Source organism: Idiotropiscis lumnitzeri, chromosome 22 (genome assembly GCF_059441095.1).
Source record: "Idiotropiscis lumnitzeri isolate Australia: NSW breed Sydney's pygmy pipehorse chromosome 22, RoL_Ilum_1.0, whole genome shotgun sequence".
NCBI lineage: Eukaryota > Metazoa > Chordata > Actinopteri > Syngnathiformes > Syngnathidae > Idiotropiscis > Idiotropiscis lumnitzeri.
Window position 1 is genome coordinate 4,445,375 of NC_142412.1, and position 21,614 is coordinate 4,466,988.

At 43.9% G+C, this 21,614-nt stretch overlaps 1 non-coding gene across 1 annotated transcript; it reads left to right on the forward strand.

Annotated features, from left to right (window-relative positions):
- The first annotated feature begins 14,998 nt into the window (after positions 1 to 14,998).
- LOC148316158 (5.8S ribosomal RNA) lies at positions 14,999 to 15,152 on the forward strand. The gene has a single exon (XR_015840351.1). It is a non-coding gene; the product is annotated as a 5.8S ribosomal RNA (ribosomal RNA).
- Positions 15,153 to 21,614: the final 6,462 nt, after the last annotated feature.

Below are 21,614 nucleotides of genomic sequence, written 5' to 3' on the forward strand. Positions count from 1 at the left end.
CAAGTATACTTACGTCGGATCGAGCGAGGAAGAGCGAACACTGAACCGGAGGCAGAGTAAGATCGTCTGCTGCGTTCACGGGTCATCGGAAAGAGCAAAAGTTGAGAAATAAAAGAACAGAAGTTCATGATTTTTTATTTAATTTATAGGGTAGAAATTATAGATTATGCGTAGCTTTCTGGAAAACAAATGTGAGAAAAAGCGAGATAATGGGGCCTAACATGTATCGACAGAATAAGATGGCGGTTGACGTTGTTAACACATGGCATAGTTTGCACACAAAAACCACATAGTACAATGTAGAAATGATAAATTTACAATGGAATGGCAGCTAAGTGATAAGCGCACACGATCTTTAGCGTTTATGGTAGATTGGAGCAGTATAAATTGAGCACTTAAAATAAATATATCAGACAGAAGAAGACAAACAAGTATACTTACGTCGGATCGAGCGAGGAAGAGCGAACACTGAACCGGAGGCAGAGTAAGATCGTCTGCTGCGTTTCACGGGTCATCGGAAAGAGCAAAAGTTGAGAAATAAAAGAACAGAAGTTCATGATTTTTTATTTAATTTATAGGGTAGAAATTATAGATTATGCGTAGCTTTCTGGAAAACAAATGTGAGAAAAAGCGAGATAATGGGGCCTAACATGTATCGACAGAATAAGATGGCGGTTGAACGTTGTTAACACATGGCATAGTTTGCACACAAAAACCACATAGTACAATGTAGAAATGATAAATTTACAATAGAATGGCAGCTAAGTGATAAGCGCACACGATCTTTAGCGTTTATGGTAGATTGGAGCAGTATAAATTGAGCACTTAAAATGAATATATCAGACAGAAGAAGACAAACAAGTATACTTACGTCGGATCGAGCGAGGAAGAGCGAACACTGAACCGGAGGCAGAGTAAGATCGTCTGCTGCGTTCACGGGTCATCGGAAAGAGCAAAAGTTGAGAAATAAAAGAACAGAAGTTCATGATTTTTTATTTAATTTATAGGGTAGAAATTATAGATTATGCGTAGCTTTCTGGAAAACAAATGTGAGAAAAAGCGAGATAATGGGGCCTAACATGTATCGACAGAATAAGATGGCGGTTGACGTTGTTAACACATGGCATAGTTTGCACACAAAAACCACATAGTACAATGTAGAAATGATAAATTTACAATGGAATGGCAGCTAAGTGATAAGCGCACACGATCTTTAGCGTTTATGGTAGATTGGAGCAGTATAAATTGAGCACTTAAAATAAATATATCAGACAGAAGAAGACAAACAAGTATACTTACGTCGGATCGAGCGAGGAAGAGCGAACACTGAGCCGGAGGCAGAGTAAGATCGTCTGCTGCGTTTCACGGGTCATCGGAAAGAGCAAAAGTTGAGAAATAAAAGAACAGAAGTTCATGATTTTTTATTTAATTTATAGGGTAGAAATTATAGATTATGCGTAGCTTTCTGGAAAACAAATGTGAGAAAAAGCGAGATAATGGGGCCTAACATGTATCGACAGAATAAGATGGCGGTTGAACGTTGTTAACACATGGCATAGTTTGCACACAAAAACCACATAGTACAATGTAGAAATGATAAATTTACAATAGAATGGCAGCTAAGTGATAAGCGCACACGATCTTTAGCGTTTATGGTAGATTGGAGCAGTATAAATTGAGCACTTAAAATGAATATATCAGACAGAAGAAGACAAACAAGTATACTTACGTCGGATCGAGCGAGGAAGAGCGAACACTGAACCGGAGGCAGAGTAAGATCGTCTGCTGCGTTCACGGGTCATCGGAAAGAGCAAAAGTTGAGAAATAAAAGAACAGAAGTTCATGATTTTTTATTTAATTTATAGGGTAGAAATTATAGATTATGCGTAGCTTTCTGAAAAACAAATGTTTAAATTTAGGCATCCCTGTGATTGTCATCCTATTGCTGAGTCCCCCATCAGAGGAAAAGTTACTTGGAACCCACAGGAAAAACGTTTGTGGACCCCTGGCCAAAGTCATATTCAATATATATGGAAAAAGAAAAAACGTTTTGTTTTTTTTTATTTCTAAACAAGACACATTGATATGTCATACTTTAGTATTTTTCAGAAACTACACATTTGTATTTTTCATTGGGTCAATTTCTTTCCAATCACTTCTTCGCCAATTTATTTTACGCTTTTGTTAAAATACCAGTTACAAACACCAATGTGTGTTCTGAGAATGTAGTTATTGTTTGTTTTCCCAAAACTTTAAAAAAATTACTTTATTATGATATGTTGCCGACGATAACCGCCAAATAGGTTGATCATGTGTAAAATGTCGGCGGAGCTTCACGAAACTAAGCCCTGCATATTAGCTTCTATAGTATGTATGGGAAGCCACTTTTCAGTATGCCAGTTAGCTGTACATCTTTACTCCACATTCCACTGAACACAGCGATACTGTGTAGGTGTTTCTATGGCGAGCTAACTAGGATGTATTTAATACACGAAAGCGATCAAATGGGTGTCTGACACGTTACGACAGAATAAGATGGCGTCTGGTCATAATGGTTCGTGGTCAACACTTACACAACGCTGAAATGATTTTCCAATAACATCATAGCTAATTTATTCGCGTACACAATCGTTAGAGTTTATGGTAGGTAGGAGTAGTATAAATTGAACATTCACAATTATAACTAAAGTGCATCTAATACAAAAAAGCGAGATAGTGGCGCCCAACATGTTTCGACAGAATAAGATGGCGGTGGACGTTGTTAACACGTGGCATAGATTGCACACAAAAACCACATAGTACAATGTTGAAATGATAATTTTACAATAAAATGGCAGCCACGTGATAGGCGCACACGACCGTTAGCGTTTATGGTAGATTGGAGCAGTATAAATTGAACACTTAAAATGAATATATCACACCGAAGAAGACAAACAAGTATTCTTACGTCGGGTCCAGCGAGGAAGAGTGAACGCTGAGCCGGAGGTAGAGTACGATGGTCTGCTGCATTCACGGGTCATTGGAAAGAGGTGTTTTTTTCCCTTTGTGTTGGAGGCGTCGTTTGACTTTTAAATTTACATTTGTAATAATAAATTTAGGTTGTTCCATAATGATCATCCATCATCATTAACCGCCCATTTATGACATAGCCCCACACTATATATACTACTACATAGAGAGTCCGAGCATTACTAGAGTATAGTATTTACAAACGCCTCTTCTCATATCACGTGACCATCTGTCGCGACTCAGTGGCGCTTTACAGCGCCGAGGACGTATTGTGAATGAAAAATATGTATTTTAAGTACGACTTTGAAAGCATTTGCGCCCTCTACACAAGACATATAAGGGTGTCTTTTTGTCTCTATTTTACGACATAGTGTTGCAGAAGGGTCTGCATTGTAATCACGTAATAAAAAGCAACCAGGAGGTGGCAGTGGTGTAAAAGACCCGCCAAGATAACGCTGCAGAAGAAGATTGTAGTTGGGTGGGGGAGGAGTCTTGGAGGAGCTCGAGAAGAGTGTGTACATTGGAGAGCATAAGACATCTCAGTAGCGATGGAAAATAAAAGCAATTTTCCCTCGAGGAATTCTTTTAGGCTAAAAAATAAAAATAAAAGCTTCCAATAAGCATGACAAAGGGGATGGAGTTGCTTTGTATGAGTAATACCTTTACTGGGCGGGTCAAGCATATATTGTGCTAAAGTAGCTTGGGGACGTTGGTGAAAGCAACGTGAGGGACATCTAGTGGACGAAAAAAGTCAAAGCAACCGTATCGCTCAGCAATAATGGTAAAATAAGTATGATGCTATTCAATTATTTTTTTTAAAAAGAATCCTGTCTTAAATTAACTCGTCAATCTCTTGCCTTAAGAAAGTTTTGCTTTCGTAAAGTAATTATGTTGGACATGTGTGCATCAATGTTATGATGAGAGTGCTTGTGACCAGAAATAACAAAAGGACACATTCAGGCATTTATTTGCAATTTTTTTTTATTTAAAAAGAGCAATTTCTCCTCAATAAAAGGTTTAGTTACTCACTTGGTCCATAATGTCAAAAAACGCAAAAATGCTGGTCAGGGTTTTACAAAGTAAAAGTTTTACGATGACTCAATATGGAGTCACTGATGTCGCGGTTAACGCGCCAGACTTCTATACGGGCTCATCGGTTCTGCTCAGTAACATGTCTGCGTGTTCTCTGAAGCTAGCTGGTGACTGGTTCAGGGTGTAGTCTGATTTTCGACCACGTTTAGCTGGCATCGGCTCTAGCACCTCCCTGTGAAGGACAAATGAAGTGGAAGATCACACATAAAAAAGAAATGCAATTGTATTGACTGTTGTGAATATGAAAGTCAAAGCACTGAACAAATATAATTTGTCTTGAATGACAATGAATTATTCTGAATGAAATTAAAAAAAAGAAACAAAACTGATTAACATTGAACAATTCTGAATGATCCTGAATGAAATTAAAAAAAAAATGAATTTCCAAGTTGTTGCCATTGAAAATGAATGGAGAATTTGGGGGGAAAAAATGTGTTTTTGTGGCACCAAATTTGGAAAGAGACCCATACGGCTGGGTACCTTTTATATCAGTGTGGGGGTGAAACGATGGTCTCGGCGTTGCTGGACGAAAATTGGAGGAGTAAACCCATTCCCAAGTTGTTGCCATTGAAAATGAATGGAGAATTTTGGGGAAAAAAATGTGTTTTTGTGGCACCAAATTTGGAAAGAGACCCATACGGCTGGGTACCTTTTATATCAGTGTGGGGGTGAAACGATGGTCTCGGCGTTGCTGGACGAAAATTGGAGGAGTAAACCCATTTCCAAGTTGTTGCCATTGAAAATGAATGGAGAATTTGGGGGAAAAAAAATGTGTTTTTGTGGCAGCAAATTTGGAAAGAGACCCATACGGCTGGGTACCTTTTATATCAGTGTGGGGGTGAAACGATGGTCTCGGCGTTGCTGGACGAAAATTGGAGGAGTAAACCCATTCCCAAGTTGTTGCCATTGGAAATGAATGGAGAATTTGGGGGGAAAAAAATGTGTTTTTGTGGCAGCAAATTTGGAAAGAGACCCATACGGCTGGGTACCTTTTATATCAGTGGGGGGGTGAAACGATGGTCTCGGCGTTGCTGGACGAAAATTGGAGGAGTAAACCCATTTCCAAGTTGTTGCCATTGAAAATGAATGGAGAATTTGGGGGGGAAAAAAATGTGTTTTTGTGGCAGCAAATTTGGAAAGAGACCCATACGGCTGGGTACCTTTTATATCAGTGTGGGGGTGAAACGATGGTCTCGGCGTTGCTGGACGAAAATTGGAGGAGTAAACCCATTTCCAAGTTGTTGCCATTGAAAATGAATGGAGAATTTGGGGGAAAAAAAATGTGTTTTTGTGGCAGCAAATTTGGAAAGAGACCCATACGGCTGGGTACCTTTTATATCAGTGTGGGGGTGAAACGATGGTCTCGGCGTTGCTGGACGAAAATTGGAGGAGTAAACCCATTTCCAAGTTGTTGCCATTGAAAATGAATGGAGAATTTGGGGGAAAAAAAATGTGTTTTTGTGGCAGCAAATTTGGAAAGAGACCCATACGGCTGGGTACCTTTTATATCAGTGTGGGGGTGAAACGATGGTCTCGGCGTTGCTGGACGAAAATTGGAGGAGTAAACCCATTTCCAAGTTGTTGCCATTGAAAATGAATGGAGAATTTGGGGGGAAAAAAAATGTGTTTTTGTGGCAGCAAATTTGGAAAGAGACCCATACGGCTGGGTACCTTTTATATCAGTGTGGGGGTGAAACGATGGTCTCGGCGTTGCTGGACGAAAATTGGAGGAGTAAACCCATTTCCAAGTTGTTGCCATTGAAAATGAATGGAGAATTTGGGGAAAAAAAAATGTGTTTTTGTGGCAGCAAATTTGGAAAGAGACCCATACGGCTGGGTACCTTTTACATCAGTGTGGGGGTGAAACGATGGTCTCGGCGTTGCTGGACGAAAATTGGAGGAGTAAACCCATTTCCAAGTTGTTGCCATTGAAAATGAATGGAGAATTTGGGGAAAAAAAAATGTGTTTTTGTGGCAGCAAATTTGGAAAGAGACCCATACGGCTGGGTACCTTTTACATCAGTGTGGGGGTGAAACGATGGTCTCGGCGTTGCTGGACGAAAATTGGAGGAGTAAACCCATTTCCAAGTTGTTGCCATTGAAAATGAATGGAGAATTTGGGGGAAAAAAAATGTGTTTTTGTGGCAGCAAATTTGGAAAGAGACCCATACGGCTGGGTACCTTTTATATCAGTGTGGGGGTGAAACGATGGTCTCGGCGTTGCTGGACGAAAATTGGAGGAGTAAACCCATTTCCAAGTTGTTGCCATTGGAAATGAATGGAGAATTTGGGGGAAAAAAAACGTGTTTTTGTGGCAGCAAATTTGGAAAGAGACCCATACGGCTGGGTACCTTTTATATCAGTGTGGGGGTGAAACGATGGTCTCGGCGTTGCTGGACGAAAATTGGAGGAGTAAACCCATTTCCAAGTTGTTGCCATTGAAAATGAATGGAGAATTTGGGGGAAAAAAATGTGTTTTTGTGGCAGCAAATTTGGAAAGAGACCCATACGGCTGGGTACCTTTTATATCAGTGTGGGGGTGAAACGATGGTCTCGGCGTTGCTGGACGAAAATTGGAGGAGTAAACCCATTTCCAAGTTGTTGCCATTGGAAATGAATGGAGAATTTGGGGGAAAAAAAACGTGTTTTTGTGGCAGCAAATTTGGAAAGAGACCCATACGGCTGGGTACCTTTTATATCAGTGTGGGGGTGAAACGATGGTCTCGGCGTTGCTGGACGAAAATTGGAGGAGTAAACCCATTTCCAAGTTGTTGCCATTGAAAATGAATGGAGAATTTGGGGGAAAAAAAATGTGTTTTTGTGGCAGCAAATTTGGAAAGAGACCCATACGGCTGGGTACCTTTTATATCAGTGTGGGGGTGAAACGATGGTCTCGGCGTTGCTGGACGAAAATTGGAGGAGTAAACCCATTTCCAAGTTGTTGCCATTGAAAATGAATGGAGAATTAGGGGGAAAAAAAATGTGTTTTTGTGGCAGCAAATTTGGAAAGAGACCCATACGGCTGGGTACCTTTTATATCAGTGTGGGGGTGAAACGATGGTCTCGGCGTTGCTGGACGAAAATTGGAGGAGTAAACCCATTTCCAAGTTGTTGCCATTGAAAATGAATGGAGAATTAGGGGGAAAAAAAATGTGTTTTTGTGGCAGCAAATTTGGAAAGAGACCCATACGGCTGGGTACCTTTTATATCAGTGTGGGGGTGAAACGATGGTCTCGGCGTTGCTGGACGAAAATTGGAGGAGTAAACCCATTTCCAAGTTGTTGCCATTGAAAATGAATGGAGAATTTGGGGGTGAAAAATGAAAAATGGGAATGCATGAATCGAGTTGAATCACTTGAATTATGTGAAAGGAATTACATGAATGTCAATTGAATGACCTGAATTATGTGAAAGGAATAACATGAATGTAAACTTAATTACCTGAATTGTGTGAAAGGAATACATGAATAAAGTGAATACCATGAATTATGTGAAAGGAATTACTTGAATATAAATTGAATGACCTGAATTATGTGAAAGGAATAACATGAATGTAAATTGAATTACCTGAATTATTTGAAAGGAATTACATGAATAGAGTGAATCACATGAATTATGTGAAAGGAATTAAATGAATAGAGTAAATCACATGAATTATGTGAAAGGAATTACATGAATCTAAATTGAATGACCTGAATTATGTGAAAGGAATTACATGAATGTCAATTGAATGACCTGAATTATGTGAAAGGAATAACATGAATGTAAACTTAATTACCTGAATTATGTGAAAGGAATACATGAATAAAGTGAATCACATGAATTATGTGAAAGGAATTACTTGAATGTAAATTGAATGACCTGAATTATGTGAAAGGAATTACATGAATGTAAATTGAATGACCTGAATTATGTGAAAGGAATCACATGAATAGACTGAATCACATGAATTACATGAAAGGAATTACATGAATACAGTGAAATCACATGAATTATGTGAAAGGAATTACATGAATCTAAATTGAATGACCTGAATTATGTGAAAGGAATTACATGAATGTAAACTTAATTACCTGAATTTTGTGAAAGGAATACATGAATAGACTGAATCACATGAAAGGAATTACTTGAATACAGTGAAATCACATGAATTATGTGAAAGGAATTACATGAATGTAAATTGAATGACCTGAATTATGTGAAAGGAATGACATGAATAGAGTGAATCACATGAATAGTGTGAAAGGAGTTAAAGGAATGCGAAATGAATGACCTGAATGTCTTGAATTTCAAACTGGAAGCATTTAAATGTGAAATGTTGAATGTCCCAATCGAAATGAATGGGGTGAATTTGGGGTGAAAAATGTGAAATAGTGAATAATCTGAATAAGTGAATGACGTGAAAAATGGAAGCCCCCATCACATGAATAAGTGGAACACGTTAAAAGTGGAATGAAGTGAATCGGTTGAATTAGGTGGAAGTAGTTAAGCGTCAAAAAAACAGGCAGAATAAGTTTAATATTAATAATAATAATAAAGAATCAGAATAACATATGTGTGAAGGCCTACCGCCTTCACACAATAATAAAGAATCAGAATAACATATGTGTGAAGGCCTACCGCCTTCACACAATAATAATAAAGAATCAGAATAACATATGTGTGAAGGCCTACCGCCTTCACACAATAAAGAATCAGAATAACATATGTGTGAAGGCCTTCGCCTTCACACAATAATGGTCTCCAGTCTTTCGCAGCCTCCAACAGATTTTCGGCACAGTGGCCTCACAATGAAGAGGTCGTGGGATCAATTCCGGCCCCGTGTAGATTTTACCCCAACCACCAAACCACGGCCTGATCGGGCCACGGCGAGCTGCACAGATGAAATATATATATATAGGCCTAAGGGAATTCTGTTGTTTGGACCCCCCGGGATTTGAAGTTACCTAAAGTTGGCGTAATGTTATGCAAATCCATCCAGCCCCGACGAAAAACTACGGCTCTATCAAGCAACACCCACGAACTAGAGCAATATTCACTTTATTTACGTTTGACGTCATGGCATGGAACGCTAGCTCATTTGCTAAACTGTGGGAACAGATTACTAAACTGTGCGTACAGATTACTAAACTGTGAGTACAGATTAGTAAACTGTGGGTACAGATTAGTAAACTGTGGGTACAGATTACTAAAATTTGGGTACAGATTACTAAAATTTGGGTACAGATTAGTAAACTGGGTACAGATTAGTAAACTGTGGGTACAGATTAGTAAAATGTGGGTACAGATTACTAAACTGTGGGTACAGATTACTAAAATTTGGGTACAGATTACTAAAATTTGGGTACAGATTAGTAAACTGTGGGTACAGATTACTAAACTGTGGGTACAGATTACTAAACTGTGGGTACAGATTAGTAAACTGGGTACAGATTACACATTTTGGGAGCAGGTGTGGAAAGTCAAAAGTTCTCGCTCCATTTATTCAACTTATTTTTGATCGCAGTGGCAGAAACACTTGGTTTCCCCATTAAATAAAGATGAAACGCCCTCGTCGTCCGCGCTGTCATCGTCGCTAACGTTTCCAACTCTAGAAGGACAAAGGACACATTAGACCACTTTCGTTTTAGCATTGCTTTTTCTCATGTTGAATTGTACAAGTCCTGGTGCAGTGATTTATAATTGAAGAATGCCAAGAAAAATATTTAGAAAGAAGAGAAAAAGTACAATGGATATGAAGAAAAAAAAGATCGTTTGGGGCATTGTCTTGTTGCAAGGTTTGAGCGCAAGCATTCTATGATCTCCATGGGCCCTGAAGTAGACGAACAGGTTGCCGTTGAAATGGCGAGAGAGAGCGTCGTGTACAATTCAGTTTAATTTACACATGTATACGAACATACTTCACATATGTATCATGCACAACATGAACATTACAAATCAGCAATCACTGACCACTGCAAAAGGTCCAGCTCTTCTCGAGACAAATGGCTGCCTTTCTTCTATCTACATTTTTTTTTTTATCATTGAGCTGACTTTGCTTTTTGCACTCAAATGTATACCTTCCAAGAGAAAACTTTTAATTACATTATCATTGCCATGTGGGGGCCGTCCCTCTCAATCATGGCCCCAGTTCAGGAGGGAAAACCCACAAAATAGAACATAAATAAATACGTAAATGAATAAATAATAATAATAATAATGAATAAATAAGTTAATATAAAGCATATTTATTATTTTTCAATTAAACTTTATGACCATGTTTCTCCCGTCACGTGTTGCCAGGCAGAATTTGGGAGAGCACAATTTGCCTGATGTTCTTGTCCTTTTGCGAGCAAGGAAATAAAAGTAGCGCAAGCCACGGTGGATGGAAGTCTGAGGATGTGTAAAAATAAATGAGTAGGAGGGCATATAAGTCTCGCATTATGGGCCGAAATCTTTAGTATGATGATGCGCACCGATAGTTAATGTGATTTGTGGCTCAGCGAACAGAGACAATTCATACCGTTTCCTCTGCTCTGGGACACTGATGATCTTCTTCAACCGTCTTGTCAGATTTCTCTGGTGACCCGCCCCCTTTATATTCCTCATCCACTCTTGAAGGCTGGAGCATAGCAAGATTGTCCGTTAAAGGCCGCGGCGTTTTGCCCAAAGGTACTATATTTTTTATTATTGGTGTTTACGGTTGCAAAAATGTGTCTGCATGTGATGCAGTGCGCTACTGCTAATATAATTACAATAATAATCAGAACTGCGCTCTTCTTCGGCGCACGCCGGCCGTCTAACCGTCTTTTGTTCTCTAAATAGCCATCTGCTGCAGCTCCTGTCTAATTTTATATCAATACAGATGTGCCAGTGCAGGCGCATCTGTCGTCGTCGAGCTGCTTTTTTTAACATTTCTCGAGGGCCATGGCATTTTCAGCTCGCGCTGTACACATTTGCTATGAGAGGCATTATCTCATAAGGGAAATATTGCCGCGCATCGTCAAAGGCCGCCGAGGCAGAGTCGAGAGGCGGTTGCACCCACATGGCGAATCCCCCCCCCAAATGATCGTCCACTGTTGACGCCATCATCTTCAGCTAACGCTAACACAGCAGACAATGAATTTTCAGCACTAAAAAAACGAAACTTCAATGTTTATATTCTGTTATACACCTTGCGCTAGGCACCAAGTTCCTCAGACAGTGCCCATTGAAAGTACCAAGCAAGAACAAAGCAAACGCATTCAAGAGAGCATTACCAGGTGCCAGGATGGCGGAGCGGTCTAAGGCGTTGCGCCAAAATAAGCCGAGAACCAATAACCTACAACGACAGTCCTCCATGTACAGCGCCATCTAGTGGATGCGAGCAGGAACAACATGCGGGCGAAATAAACGGATTTCCCTTATGAGATAATGCCTCTCATTGCAAATGTGTACAGCGCGAGCTCCCCGTTGCTACTACATGGAGATTTGATGTGTTCCAGTTGGTGGCGCTACCACTGCGATCAAAAATAAGTTATATACGGGGAGAGAGAGAGTGAAATTAGCTGGTTAACGCCACACACAGACACTCACATGACACTCTGAAGAAGGCGAAAGACTTTCGTATTGTGACATGCTCAAGGCCTAAACACTCATCCGAGCAAATATAAGGTAGATTGATGACTGGTGTGTCGTTCCTTTTCTTGAGCAAGAGACAAAGAAATAAATGTTTGGTTTAGAAATGTGTGTGGATGCTGACTAATAACCACCCCTGAGGTTTTTGGTTGAAACATGCACAAAAGACAGGAAGCTGCTGCTGGCCTTCTACCACTCGTCCATCGAGAACCACTGCTGGGATGGGCGGAACCAGCAAAATTGACAAGTACGCACGGATCCTCTTTTAAGTAAGCCATGGAAAGGCGAATCGTGCCTCTCGGTTAATGAAGTTAACAGCCGCTTTAAGTCCGCAGTAAAGCTGACGACTGATTCGCACGGCGAGCGCGGCGCCATGGCTATATATATATATATATATATATATATATATATATATTAGTAAACTCTTTTGACTCAGAGTAGGCTAACATTTTCTACCCAGTTGATCAAAGGAGATTTTTATTTTAGTTTTTTAAGTGAACGTTTTAGTACTGTTGTTTAGAAGAAGAAAAAGAAGCAGACTTAATGCTCATATAGAGCGGGATGGTCCATTTTTCAACACCATGTTCAAATAATGTTTTTTTGGGGGGGATTTATTTGTTTTTGTTTGTTTTTTTAATCAGGAAAATTATTTTATTTATTTTTGTTGGGGGGGGCCGGGCCGGCGGCACCGCGGAGACCGACAGCCCGCCGGCTGTGAAAGCCGGCGGGCCCGCTAAATCCACGATCACACAATTTCAGTATATGATACACTTCTTGAGGATTATGAGTGTAATCCACAGAAAAGCATCAATTCCGTGACCAAGGGAGCAATGGATAAAGGTTAATTGGAGTTGTAATTTCTACTAACACACAATACAACTGGCTTACGAAAATGGACGGATTTTAAGGCCCCAAAATGAAGATATTAAATATAGAAAGAAAAAGGGGAAAAAAGGGGAAGGTTTAATAGTTTCTGAATGTGGGAGATCTTGTCCATCCTCATCACCCCCAAAGAGAATCTCAGCATTAGAGGCCTGGGTTCAAATCTCGAATTTCCCCATTGTGGGACTAATAAAGGACATCTTTATCTTTAAAATAGTGTTAACGGCTCGCCGTGTTGGCGCTGTGGTCGGTGGAGGTGCTCGTGAACGCCGAGTGGCAATAGCCACGCCCTTCATCTACCAACTTATTTTTCCATGCTTATTCGATATGATCTGACAGTCTGTTAATTTAAATCATTAAAATAAAAAGCTCGTGTGTCACTCAATGTTTGCATCATTGTCCACACCCAGTAGTGGGGGGGGGGGATTATATTAAAGGGATATTATTCACTGGAAATGACGGTTATTCAATCGGCAAAGATTTGTATTCAGACTTGTGGTGATCGGCACCAAGATTTGGCTGACTGAGACCGACTAAAATACTGACGAGAACTCACAGACGGACTAAAGCGCTGACAAAAGAACCTTTAACCATCAAGCATCGAGCAGGCAGAGACTTCATGGGCCCAACGTTATTGCTTCCACACAAGCTCACCACCAATAGGGCAAAAAGAATGACGCCACAGCTCCAAACGTCCGCTTTCCTACCACCTAAGAGGCTAAGCTCATTTTTAAACGGCGCTCGCCCATTCGCCAGCACGCTGTCGATCTCCCTGTGCACCCTCTCTGTAAAGAAATCTCAGTCAAAGTCATCTTGTCGCAACACATATCTAAAGGAAATACAGGAATGAGCATAAATACAAAAAGAAGTAATCCCTCCCTGTTTTATTTAAATGCAACGAGAGGGACGTCTGGGTTTCCCTGCTGAAGCTGCTGCCTCCGCGACCCAAGGCTGCACGACTCATCGAGAATTATTTATTGACAAAGCACTCAGAGCAGGAAAGGGGGGGGGGGGGGCAATAAATTAGGCCAAACACTCCGCGCTCGCAATGACTTGCCATGAGATGATGTCACACAGTCACTTGGACTGCAGATGCCGAATACATTAGATAGATAGATATATATAGATTTGAGTCCAGAGCTGTCACCCAGCTCCACTTCCTATTGGCTGAGAAGACAATGTGAGTGGAGTGGGAAGGCCGTGCAAGCCAATCAAAAGGTCCCGTTTTTACAGGTCGCCCATCTATACGGATTATTGTCCGCATTTATGTGCCAACAAATCTTTGTACACATTTGCTGATATTTGTCATATATCTGTGACTTCAATCATGCATTGTAGATTGTTGTTACACATTTGTGACTGTGGTTATAGTTTCAGATTCTTGTTACGTATTTTTGGATTTTGGATTCCTTCGCTATAATCGTGTTGTTTTCATGCGTAGCTGGCGGCGGGCGAGCTCGAAGGGGGGGAGTTGGAGCATGAAGTGCGGGGGTGTGACGGTTGGGGTATTTTCACGGAACATTCAATAATTTGCCAAACTGCAGTTGTTCTCGTCTTCATTTGATGTTTGTTAGAGGCCATTTGATCTGGACTTTAGTTGTAAGCTTCAATCTGGGATTTCTGCCATTCCCAAGTATTTATGTGCTATCGGAATTGGGAATGTAGATAGATAGAATCTTCATTGATCTATTTCAGCAACTTGTTTATTTACTGTGCAGTTGACCCCACCCACCAAGAGCCAACATTTGAGGACAAGCCAGCGACATGGACGAGGTCTTAGCCAAAACCTTGAGGACAACTCCTGACTCGGAACCGATGAAAACCACTGTGAAGTTCCACCAAGTCTTAGCTCCAAAAATAATTTCCCTCCACAAGTTTCAGCCGTTAGGTGAGGCAGTCACCAGGCAAACACTCAAGCAGAGGTAGCTTCGACAAAGCGCCTCGTCCGCCAGCACCCGATCGGAATGCATGTTAAAAAAAAAAAATGGTAACAAACCAAGTGCCAGCCTTTCAATAAACTCACGTGTCACCAAAATCTGGAATGCAGGAGAGGGGCAAGATTGGGCTGGACTACTGCAAGTAAGATATGGACCCCGTCACAGTCGTGCTCCACTACACACATGTGCTCCTGGCTATTAATCCCAGGAAAGCTACTGGAACCCACGCCTCCTAAAACTCACCCAGGCTAGATTAGCTTTGTCAAGGTTAGCTAAACAACTCTTGGCCCGCCTTCGGCGGGCCCGGGGGGGTTCAATGTCTCTTCCACCGTTCGTACTTTAACCCCCCCACATTCCCTTGCCGGGAGGGGGGGGTGGGCGCGGGCGGGAGGGGGTAGCGCCCGGCGGCGCCGTTATCCCCCATGTCAAACCTTTGTCTCCGATCTATGGCCTCAACCCCCAAAACAAATCCACAAACGAACAACTCTTAGCGGTGGATCACTCGGCTCGTGCGTCGATGAAGGACGCAGCTAGCTGCGAGAACTAATGTGAATTGCAGGACACATTGATCATTGACACTTCGAACGCACCTTGCGGCCCCGGGTCCCTCCCGGGGCCACGCCTGTCTGAGCGTCGCTTACCAATCAATCGGGAAAAGGAGGGCGGCCGACCCCGTCCTCCGCTACTTTCCCGCAGTTGGGGGTTTTCGTAGGCCTCGGCCCGACAGCCGGCCTCCGTCCCCTTAAGTGCAGCCTGACGCGCCGTGCCGCGTTTCGCCGCGCCCGTCACCGTTTGTCTAGGGGGCCCGCGCGCGGCTGCCGGCGGAGGGACACCCGTTCCACCATCGAGCAGTCCGCGCGCCGCGGCCCTCCGGCGCGGCCGGGCGCGGCGGGGCGTTGGCCTCGGCCGCGTCGACCCGAGTCCGTACGGGCGAGCCCGGCCGCCCCCTCCAGTGCGGTGGGGGTTTCCGGCCGCCCAACCCGAACCCATCCGACTACGACCTCAGATCAGACGAGACGACCCGCTGAATTTAAGCATATTACTAAGCGGAGGAAAAGAAACTAACAAGGATTCCCTCAGTAGCGGCGAGCGAAGAGGGAAGAGCCCAGCGCCGAATCCCCGCCCCGCTCCAGGGGGGCGAGGGACATGTGGCGTACGGAAGGCCGAGTTGCCCGGCGCCGCCCGATGGGGGCCCGAGTCCTTCTGATGGAGGCTCTGCCCGTGGACGGTGTGAGGCCGGTAGTGGCCCCCGGGGCGCGGCCCTTCTCGGAGTCGGGTTGTTTGGGAATGCAGCCCAAAGCGGGTGGTAAACTCCATCTAAGGCTAAATACTGGCACGAGACCGATAGCACACAAGTACCTTAAGGGAAAGTTGAAAAGAACTTTGAAGAGAGAGTTCAACAGGGCGTGAAACCGTTAAGAGGTAAACGGGTGGGGCCCGCGTAGTCCGCGCGGGGGATTCAACCCGGCAGGGTGCTTGGCGGCCGCGGTTTGTCGGCGCGCGCGGCGGTTTCGGCCCATCCCGCCCCCCTTTCGGGGGGGGCGGTGAGCGTGGCCTGTCGTCGCGCGCGGCAAGAGCCGCGGCATGCCCCCCGGCCGGGCGCACTTCCCCTACCTTGCGGTGCGCCGCGACCGACCTCGGGTTGGCCTGGAAAGGCTTGGGGCGACGGTGGTGCGGGGCGGCCCTCGCGGCGGGCGTACCGGGGTCAAACCCGGCCGCGCCTGCCCTCGCGGCCCTCCTGCGCTCTACAGCGCCTCCTGCCCGGACCTTGCCGCTTCCCCCGGGGTCGTGGATGTGCTCTCTGCGCCCTCCGCCGTAGCAGCGGACGGGGCCCCCCGCCCCCGGCGCGGCCGATCACTGGCGCGGACTGTCCTCAGTGCGCGCCGGCCGAGTCGCGCCGTCCAGGGCGGGGATAACAGAATGTGAAGAGTACTCTTTGAATACCAATTCGAATTAAATCAAGAAATGTACTGGATCATACAGCTGTTGTGAATTTGCCATTCAGCTCCTTGTTCGAACACCAAGTTGTGCATAAAGTTTTGAAACATTGAACGGTTGGATATGTGCATTTTAGATCAGAATGAAATTTCATCTGCAAAGTTTTTTTTTTTTTGAGTAGTGTACTGTATGTACTATACATGGTGATGTGGCCTTTACTGACATTTATGAGCTGAAGGAGGAAGTTGGCCAGGCAGCCAACTCGGTCTACAGGAGATGTCTTCATAGAGTGACTGCTGTGGAATATTCCGTCAGGATTGGCTGAGCAGAGGCGGAGGCGGAGCTGGCGGCTCTGGAGCAGCTGAGCGAGTCCTGATATCGTTCTCGTTCTCGTTCACGCGCATAAGTTATTTGTCACTGTCCCTGTTTTCCTTGTCATTTTGTTCTGTTTAGTTCCTCTTCGTTATTTTGCACTTTGTCACGTCAGTTTGTTTTCTCCCAGCACCTGGTTTGCCCTCTTAAGTTCCCTCATTAAATTCCTTTTAAGCTACCCTTGCCTGGCTTCCGTGCATTTTGGGTCCTCCTCCCTCACCTCGCTACAAGCGAGCTTGACACAGACGATGCAGGAGAAGCTGCAGGAGGCGGCGTAGTGGCTATAGGAGGTGGCGTAAGGGATGCAGGAGGCGGTGTAGCGGCTATTTCTTCTATGTGCCCATTCCAGCGGGCAACTTGCGAACAATGGTGTCCGACCATGAAAGGCTGTTGGCGGACGCGGCGCGGCTCACAGCCCGCCCTCAGGCACGGAGCTCCGGGGGAATTTTCCCCTCATTTCTTCTAAGTCCCCATTCCAGCGGGGAGCTTGCAAACGTGGTATCCGACCCACTTCGATGTTCTGATGAATTAAACATCACAATCAGCATGGACTATGGAGCAATCATAAAATGAAGATGGGATTGCTCACTCAAGTTTACACCACCGCGCGTGCGTGGCAGTTAAGCCGTAGAGGAGCACCGCCCGCGAGACAAATTAAATGAATGCAAATGATCACAAGCAGAAGATGGAGAAACGGTAACAAAACACAAGGCTGAAATAAAAAAATAAAAAAAATCCATGTGGTGATGTGTGTTTTTAAAAAAAAAAAAAATCGACGATGATACCTGAGCACGGCAACATGACTCAGATGATCCTATCTTCTCGAAGTTGTGGCGTTCGGGTCGTTCCGGACGTCCGCCTGAATGGCCCCAATGGGACGCACTGGCCTGGCCACCCTCACGGCCCCCTATTTTAGCATTTTTCGTTAGATTGCTAACATATTTTAATAGCATAATTGTCACGCAAACAACTCGTCCATTGAAGTGACACGCCCGGGCTGGACGGAGGACTGCTCAAGTATGGGTTCGAATCCCACCTCAGACAGAGCCCACACAGACATAGGAATATTCTTCTCGACAATTGCCATACAAATTAACAGTTAGCCAATCTGCTGGTATCTTCTCTGCCCTCAGTCCCAATCAAATTATGTTTAATCTTTTATTAATGTTTGGGTTTGGGAAATAAGGAGCTAACTTGTATTTGCACCTCTTATATGCTATGACACGTGTATTACTATGATATTACTACGTAATTACTATTGTATTAAATGTATGACATAATAATAATAAATTATTATTAATAATAATAATAGATGAATAATAATAATACATTTATAATAATAAAGCGTTCCAAATCCTACGTGCGGACAGGGCACTGGAGAGCGTTAAAACCTATTCTTTTTAGTTGCCCTAATTTCAAATGCACAAAAATTCACCAAACTTGGCAGTCTCATCTGACGCAGTTGGCCACGTCCAAATTCCATCATTTGAGGAGCGCACGTGTGGGGGCTACTGCTCATTGCGAGGCATATGCTGAATATGTAAATCTTCACTGTTTACCCAGATGAGGCATATTTGGTTTTGTCTGCAAGGAAATCCACAGAGGACCTAATACACTTTTTATATGTTGAGCTCTGCCATAAATCCATTTGAATGAAGTCCGCTTTCGCCTGTCCCTCTCGTTCTCCTCCAAGGTTGCAAACACAGTCAAGAGAGCATTACCAGTTGCCAGGATGGCGGAGCGGTCTAAGGCGTTGCGCTCAGGTCGCAGTCTCCCCAGGAGGCGTAGGTTCGAATCCCACCTCAGACAGAGCCCATTGAAAGTACCAAGCAAGAACAAAGCAAACACATTCAAGAGAGCATTACCAGGTGCCAGGATGGCGGAGCGGTCTAAGGCGTTGCGTTCAGGTCGCAGTCTCCCCAGGAGGCGTGGGTTCGAATCCCACCTCAGACAGAGTCCATTGAAAGTACCAAGCAAGAACAAAGGAAACACAGTAAAGAGAGCATTACCAGTTGCCAGGATGGCGAAGCGGTGTAAGGCGTTGCGTTCAGGTCGCAGTCTCCCCAGGAGGCGTGGGTTCGAATCCCGCCTCAGACAGAGCCCATTGAAAGTACCAAGCAAGAACAAAGCAAACACATTCAAGAGAGCATTACCAGGTGCCAGGATGGCGGAGCGGTCTAAGGCGTTGCGTTCAGGTCGCAGTCTCCCCAGGAGGCTTGGGTTTGAATCCCACCTCAGACAGTGCCCATTGAAACTACCAAGCAAGAACAAAGCAAACACAGTCAAGAGAGCATTAGGTCCAAAAAAAGAAAGAATCCTTATCTTGTCGTGGCCACGATTGTCCCCGGTCGTTAAGCAAAATGATGAGCCCGATGACTCAGTAATATATACATGATGTTATAATGACTTAGTGGATTTTCAAAGGTCAACTCTTGATGAATTAAATACTGGTGGATTTAAGATTGGAACGGACTATATTTCGCCCACCCCTGATATACACACAGTCAGACCATAACATCGGGTACACAGCGCAGATAAAAATTTTTTGAAAAGTACCGGTTCTTTTACAAGGTGTGCGTGTCACATCAATTAGCAGCCAATCTGTTCTGATAAATCTGCTTCTGCGTCAAATTGCAACATTATCAAATGCATTTATGTGCCACTGGTTAATAAACGACAGGCCCAATCACCCGGAATTTAAGTTGATTTATAGTTGGATCAAAAGGTGGGAGAAAAACAACTTCGAGAGAATGCCATGCCTTGCCCACACTCATCAGCTCTGGGATTGTAGCTCAGGCTGGAACAGCATTTTTAATACGCTGAGAAGACTACTAGAGTTCAGAGCTAGACTAAACCTGGTCCTTGAGGATTTGGGCAGAGACACACTTCTCACAAGCGATTGGACTAAAATGGAGAACCTGGCCATTCAATATTTCCCTTATGAGATAATGCCTCTCATAGCAAATGTGTACAGCGCGAGCTGTAAATGAATTATGCTCAGGCAAGAATAAATTCATAACTTTAAAAGTCTGGTTTGGTTTGGACCATCTTATTAATCACGAGAACCTCAAAAAAAATTTTTTTTTAAATAAATTTAAAAAAAAATTTCATGATGTTTGCTTCTTCAATGAAGGCGTCCACCGTCATTAATGTTTTCGTTGCCCATTAAAACTATACCTAATGTTTCATTAAATGCACGACACAATTCGTTGCTCTCAGTCGCTCTTCCGAGCTTGGGAAAGCAGCTTCTCTGTCCAGGCGGCGGGGTCGGCGGGGATCTCAGAGCCCTGCGAGAGTTCACATCCATGGTGGCTTCTTCAAAGCTGGAACAGAAAAAAAAATCCAGCCTCTTTTAGATGTTTCTGTAATTCCAACAAAATTCCTCCAACCGCCAATGACTAAAACATTGGGAATTTTTAAGAATAGCAAAGCAGTCTAAAAATGATAAAAATGCTGGGCTCACCTGTAAGAACTGAAGAGTGCTGGGTAACTTCCCAAGGTCCCACACGCGCACGCGCGTGTGTGTGTTTGTGGCCAAGCCCAGGTTTAACAGCAGAAAGCGCGAGAGGCGAAGATGCACGCCAGCAAGACGGGGTTAAAAAAAAAACAGAAGACTTTCTTTCCATTTTATTTCCGAATCATAACTCCCTTTATAATGATCACGACCTTTCTTTGCTGATTGGCTGGGCGACAAAGTGGGGGGAGAAAGGGAAAAATCTACGCCTCCTCGGACTCTCCTCGGAGTCTTCAATTAATCACAGCTGAATTGCATCAGCCCGCAGCCTCTGTAATAAAATTAATACATTCTGGCCCGCACATATACAGTACTGAGTGCGCGCTCTTCCTAACTGCTGTTCTTAATTTACCCACTAGAGGCAGTATCACTACAAGGCATCAGCCCGGCGATTAAACTCGCCGCTTTTTGGAATTTGGGGCTCCAGTAAAAATGTCGTCCTGGCCGAAAGCCTCCCAAGCTTCTCGGCGGCAGCAGGCTAACCCAAACGGGATACTTCCTCCACGTCATCATTCCTAAATGCCGCATCCCTTGGGAGACTGTGATCGGTGGGAAATTGCACGGGCTTGATGTTTGATGTTTATTTGAGTCGCTTGCGTAACAATTTCGCTCACTGTCATGGCACACTTGCTGTTCTACTCTCTACTAAACACCCACGCTCGTTCTACTCAGCTCTTTGAATGCGCACTCGGTACCGGCGGCCTCTCGGCAGTACTGCAGGCCCATTTTAATTAATGACTGCCCAGGCTTCAGGATGTCTTTTTACACTATATAAAGGTGTGTCTCGGCGGGACTCGACGACCGGCCGCCGCTCCACGTTCCTGTCTCGGCGGGACTCGACGACCGGCCGATAATGTAAGGTGACCATACATTTCTATGGGTTCACAGTCTTAGGCTGTTGGGATTTGACCATCACTTCTGGCCTACCAAAGGTGAGGTTCATGACAACTTTTGGGGAAATGTCATTTTAAATAAATGGAGTGCACCATCTCTGTCCTGATATTAAAATGGGCGCACTGCCTCATGGACACACCCTTAACGCCCACAGCTTTTCACAAAAAATAACGAATTTCGTATTGTGACATCCTGAAGAAGGGGGTGGGTGCTGCTGCAACCTGCTGCCTTTGGACCTGGCGACTGGTAATGCTCTCTTGACCGTGTTTCCTTTGTTATTGCTTGGTACTTTCAATGGGCTCTGTCTGAGGTGGGATTCGAGTTTTTCGTTCAATCACATTCCCTGAAAATACTGACTAATTCAGCCCAAAGCACCATCA